This window comes from Silene latifolia, chromosome 11, assembly GCF_048544455.1.
Source record: "Silene latifolia isolate original U9 population chromosome 11, ASM4854445v1, whole genome shotgun sequence".
In the NCBI taxonomy this organism is placed as follows: domain Eukaryota; kingdom Viridiplantae; phylum Streptophyta; class Magnoliopsida; order Caryophyllales; family Caryophyllaceae; genus Silene; species Silene latifolia.
This window is the reverse complement of record NC_133536.1, coordinates 57,800,374-57,806,478: the sequence shown is the minus strand read 5'-3', so window position 1 is coordinate 57,806,478 and position 6,105 is coordinate 57,800,374. Positions and strand designations below refer to the sequence as shown.

Sequence of the window (6,105 nt, the reverse complement as noted above, 5' to 3'; positions counted from 1 at the left end):
GGTTACCCTAAGCCTTAGTTATCTTTTATGCATCTTCAAAGGTCTCTTGTAAGGCGAAGGTTTTACATTTAATACTGATAGTGAGCCATAAGTATATGTCCCTTCCTATGAGAATTTACATATGTTGACTTAAAAGGTTCGAGTCTTGTATAGAGAAACAAACCACTAAAGCGGTTAAGACTACCTCTAGAATTACGTGTTCTCTAAGATACATTCCCATTTAAAGGCTTCTTGAAAAATGCAATGTGAATAGCTACCTTCATCTCCTCGATCTTCTCCTGTCGATTTGAGCTATAGTCCTTCAACTTCGAGGATGTACTCCCACTCTTAAAGTGACTCAAAATTGGAACACCGCCAAAACGCCCGTCTTGCCAGGTTCTAGTACTGGGCCTGATTGTATAAACCTAAGCATGATTTAAATATAGTGGTCACATACAATACATATGCACCTCAACTTACACGTAAATTTGAGAGATAAAAGGAACGTTTACTTGTCATCCAGGCTGTCCCTAAGTGTCTTTTCCCAACAAGCTTTAGAGCTAGAAGGTCAACAAGAATCAGATCTCCCTGTGACGAGGAAAACATTCAAATTTAGTGATAAGAAAGTATGAGTTTCTCAAATTAACAATCGACCACAGTCAAAATCCTCATGCTCCCAGTAATAGAAAATCAGTGCATTAATTCACGTGGGCACTGTGATAGCGGCAAGGTGAATGAGAGGGAGCGGGATACAAAGTAAAATTTGATGCTAGTAGCTGAGAACAATTTTTAGCAGCAAATATGATCCATAAAGTCACAAGACCCTTTAGTGAATCTAGCTGGTAGCGCCTTTATAACCTTACTTTTGGTTCCCTTTTCAATGGTTCCCTCTGTAAAACCCCAAATATTAGCACAAACACTAAGTCATGCCATAAACAAAGGCTTGAAAGCAATGACCAAATCACTGGCACAATACAATCAGTTCTAATAGCCGCATCAATAAGTGATGTATTAATCCACAACCTAAAGGCCTATGTCCATCGTCAGAAACGTCAATACCTATCTAACTTCGGAGCAATTAAGCGTTAAAACGAAAATATAAGCCTTAGAAAATGTTCAAGATCTAAAAGACAAGCAAAGAAGAAGGAAAGGCGGGGGAAACGATTACCTGCAACTCTGCAAGGTTCTTATGGTTGTCGTCCGACCACTTAAAAACAAAGGAGTTGCTACTGAGGTGAAACCTGAAATTATCGCGAAGCATTACCACGAAAGTTAGTAGTACGCTAAATCTATCACGCATAAAACAACGAAAAAATAATGCCCGTCACAAACATATGTCTAACTGGAACACGACACCGACACAAGCACCGAATACTGATCACGAGCAAGAGGCATCTCAATAAGGTCTTCCATTATGCTTGGTATCATAATAGCTGAATCTAGGCGACATATGAGATTAGCTACCAGGGTGCAAGGTTTAAATCAAGCGACACAAGAAGAAGACATATGGAGATATAAAGCGAGGGGTTTTGCCTATATTTAGCTCTTGAATTTAGAGCAGACAGAGATAAGGTAGAAGAAGCATAATGAAAGATTGCTAAAAAGGAGGAACACTGAAAATTATAGCAAAGTGAAGGCAATTGTCAGTTCTACAAACTAATTAGACAGTCCTGGAAGACAAATGGAATATAAAAGGCAGTATAAGAGTTTAGTGGTGCAACATTATGATACTAATCCTAAGCTACAATCCCAACACTCTTGCAATGCTTCGCAACAGCTGACTTTAGGAGCATTTTAATAAAATCTTTAACATAGACTACACCATACGAAATCACACATTGATAACAAGAGCTATTGCGCAACCAAAGCTCACACAGACCAAAAATATCTATCATGCATTTTTTTCCCCTTCTTTCAAGTATAATACCAAAGCAGAAGCAATTCCTTCTGAACACTGAAATTTTGTACTGATATCATTTCCTGACGATCTCCTACTTAACAACGAGCAATTCTTACTGCTATCGTTTTACTTTAATTCTTTAAATTAATTCCTTTCAAGAAAGTGATGCCATCCCTATAACCAAATCAAAACCCAATTTTATTTCAGAAATTATCCCCAACTCTAGTAAGAACTAAAAAACTCAAACTTAAATGTAAACCAATAGGCGGAGCTAAAATATAGACAGAAGAGTTCGTCGTATTTAAGACAGATTAAAGTTTACAAACATACTTATTGTAACTAACATTAAGTGAACCGTACAATACTGAAATGGGTTTGCAAAGGAAAATAGGGAAAAGAATTCCGTAAATGAAATTGGTTAGCAATGACGTGCTCACCAAAATAAATTAACAAATTAAGAACTTGAATGAAAACAGATCTCACATAAGGGCAATAATACACTAAGTCTCAACACTCACTACCAATGAGGCAGACCCCGGCCAATTGTATTAGTATTGCCAAACAACTATCCCGTTCTATAATACAGACGCAGAAAGCAGTCTTCCTGAAACACCCAAACTATCTCCCGTGCTGCTGCCTAAAGCGACGGACAACTATATATATAGCAGGCAAAAGAAACATAAACTAAACACAAAATTCCAGTAAACCTCACTCCCACTTCAAACAAACACCAACGGAAGAATAAGTACAAATCCAATCCAAGGAAACCCTAAAATAATAACAGACTCGAGATAAACCCAAACATATTACACAACCAACATCTCTTTAAAACCCACACCATTCTTAACACGCCACCCTAACAGACTAACGAACTAAGCAAAGAAGCCCTAAAACCCAAACATAAAAGCATCTAAGAGCCTAAGACCACATTCAGTAACCAAGCTGCAAGTCTGCAACATAAATCGGAAAGGGACATGTAGATGATACCTATGCAGATGAAATTGAATGACCGTAACTACAATCCCGTTTTAAAAAACCTGTCAGATGATTGATTAAAAACCCTGTAACATATCACAAGACATATCACAGCTACAATACAGAGCCTCAGCTCTCGAGTAAGCAATGATCACCCCGTGAGCCTATGACATCCGTACCGCCTTTGAATCCATCAATCAAAACGATTCTTGTAACTATAAAATAAATCCTTTAAAGGGAGAAGTAAACACTTAGAACAACACCTCATAATTAAGAAACTAACAGAAACGGTACCCAGGTATTGCAACAGCCAGCATGATCGGCAATCCTAGCCGAGCGACAAATACAAACAGGTAACCCCAAACCGCGTTGTGACTGCAACAGTAAGCAGATGCAAGCGCAGGCCGAGGAAGGTGATGTAAAGGAAATAGAGGAGCAAACAAAAAGGTTCACATAGAGTAATAGACGAACAAACTAAAGGATCACATTCAACGACGGGCCAACACAGAGAGCCAAGGGTTCGAATAGTAGCAATGCTAACCTTAATAAACCACCACCATAAACATGATAACTTTACTTAAGGCAACTTAAGTAACCGATGTTCTGACGTCTTTGATACACAATCCCTCACACAGTTGCAGCAATAACAGCTAAGCGACATTCGACCGAACCAATATGCAATTAACAAACATACGAAACCACACAATGAAAACAAATGTTAAGTCGGCAATGAGGGAAACCTAACCAGACTCTTCCGCGACGAAAATATATTCAAGCTTGTGCCTGTCAAATCAATGAGTCTACTTTCTTAGTGTACACATTTTCGATAACAAGAAAGCAATGAGTCTACTTTCTTAGTGAATACAAATTTTCGATAACAAGAAAGCCAGAAACCATAATAATGCATTAATGCCTCCATACCTGATGTATGCTTCATCCCAAATAATAAACTTCCTGTTCAAACATGAAAACAATTAATTAATACTCAGTAAAAAGTGGTTGAAATTCAACATATTACACGCACTACTACAATCACGAGATTATAACTCAAAATTACAGGAAAACGCGTATTTGAATAGATTTGCCAAAAAGGAGAATCAAATAAAATGAGAATGGATATGAAGTCATAATACCATTGCTAATTTGAGAGGAAATGAGCTTATTGACGAAGTGAATTGCATAACCATGGACCGAGACCGATGTTTACCAAGTGATCCACTGTATAACAATAAGAACCAACAGAAAGTTAAATGAGGCACTTCAATCAACCAACTAACGATACTAAATTTGCAAAGAACAATAATAACCCACGAAAACTAAGCAAAGGCCAATTTCAATCAAATCCGAGATTCATAAGTATGCAAATATATCGGCGAAGCAATCTAAATAATAAAAAGAAATGCAAACTGGCGAGTGAAAGATTGAGCAAAAAATAGCACATACCAGTATACCACACAAAACTAAGATCTAAGAATGGCCTACTCTAAGATCTAAGATCGGAAAATATGGCCTAATCTAAGATCTAAGAATGTATGAAGAGTCTTATTGACTAAAGTGTCCAGTCGTGTGGTGTTTAGTCCACATTGTTCTCGATTAGAGACGATTTTAGAAATCTAAAACCAAATTAAAACCACCGATGAAAAAGAAAAACACCCAGCTTACCCCACAATGAAAATTAAAGACAAAGTTGAACTAAGCCAACACAACTTATAAAAAACAACAAAAAATAGCAAACTGGCAGCAAAAATTTTACACTTAAATCAAAGCTTCGATATATATTAGCCAGGTGGTGAAGCTGAAACCCTAGAAATTGACAAGGTTGAGTGGCTCAGAATTTGGGTATCAAAGTGTAGTTGAAATAAATTGTACTTTTTAAAAGGATAAAGTAATAAACGTAGAATCTGACGCAGTGACGTCCACGAGTCAAGCCGATTCAACTCGGTCAAAGTCATTTGATGCTTACTTGTTGATTCTTGCTACAAATAAAAGGTAATCAAAGTTAAATGGCTTCTCAGAAAGCTAAAGAAAGGTAAGAACAAAAAGCAAGAATCAACAAGGAAACAAGAATCAACAAGGCACCAAACAACAACAACAAAAAAGTCGAACGACACAAGATTCAACAAGGAAACTACATTAGAGTTGATCTCCCGAATAGTAGAGGATCGAGGAGAAAGTAGTAGAGCTGTAAGTAGAGCAAATAGGAGAAAGTAGGCAAGGATTGTGTGGTTTTAAAGGGAAGACATGTATGAGAGAAAGAGGAGGGAATGAATGGTTGAAACACGGATTAATTGGGAATGAGAGGCAAAATGAAAAAGATAGGGAATGAAAGAGTATAAAACATAGAGTGGAAGGTGAGGATTCAGAGGGGGGAAATCAAGGGTGGGGAGGCAATGAAAGCGAGTCAAGAATTTTTCAGAATCTACAGCTGCTACAATAGCTCATGCAGCTGCATAAACAGTAAACAATAGAACATAAAATCAGCTCAAACCACACCTCAAGACCCAAATTTATCAACCTCATTTCCTGAATTTGCTAAAACAATAACTCACATATCAACTTAATTGTAATAAAAAACGAATTCTCACAGATTAGATACACTGAAAAATCTAAATAAGGCAACAAGCCGCATCCCTCCTCAATTTCTTTTCAATTAACAGATACTTCATTGATACCCTCACATCTTCGGAAAACATATACAATAAAATGGAACCGACTAAGTATTAACATAAATGAATTCATCTCACTAAAATCATCATCCTATAAATTCCTGGCACTAAACCAATAAAACCCACAATCAAAGATTCAAACTTCATCAAAACCACACACAACCTAATTATCAAAAACCATAACACGAACATCAATTGAACAAACTTACATCGGGAGGACAATCATTGAGTAAACAAGGAGATGACGATAAATTCTGAAGAAGCTTCAAATTCTGCTCCAACAATTCAGTCATCCGCTTATTCTCGTTTCAGATATCGTTCAATTGTTCCCCAGAAAGAGCGTAATTGTGTTCGTCGGCGGGAAATTGGGAATTAGGGTTATTATGTTGGTGGTGATGAAGGTGTTTGACGACAGACCAAGCGAGTTCCGCCACCTCTAACACCGTCTTCGCCACCTCTACTGCTTCATGTGCGTGCCCCATAAAGTAATTGTTTTTCACAAATCAATCTGCCATTCCCTCTGTTTGCGCCTAAACTGCAAAGAAACTACAAAAACGGAGCTCTTAGAGCACCAACATCAATATC

General features: G+C 37.5%; 1 long non-coding RNA gene across 1 annotated transcript; it reads right to left on the bottom strand.

Moving 5' to 3' along the window:
* On the bottom strand, positions 1-5,814 carry LOC141611666 (uncharacterized). The gene is made up of 7 exons (XR_012528684.1): positions 5,730-5,814; positions 3,988-4,072; positions 3,776-3,808; positions 3,600-3,637; positions 1,148-1,220; positions 492-567; positions 1-404 (listed from the first exon to the last, which is right to left on the bottom strand). It is a non-coding gene; the product is annotated as an uncharacterized LOC141611666 (long non-coding RNA).
* Between the last annotated feature and the right edge of the window lie 291 nt (positions 5,815-6,105).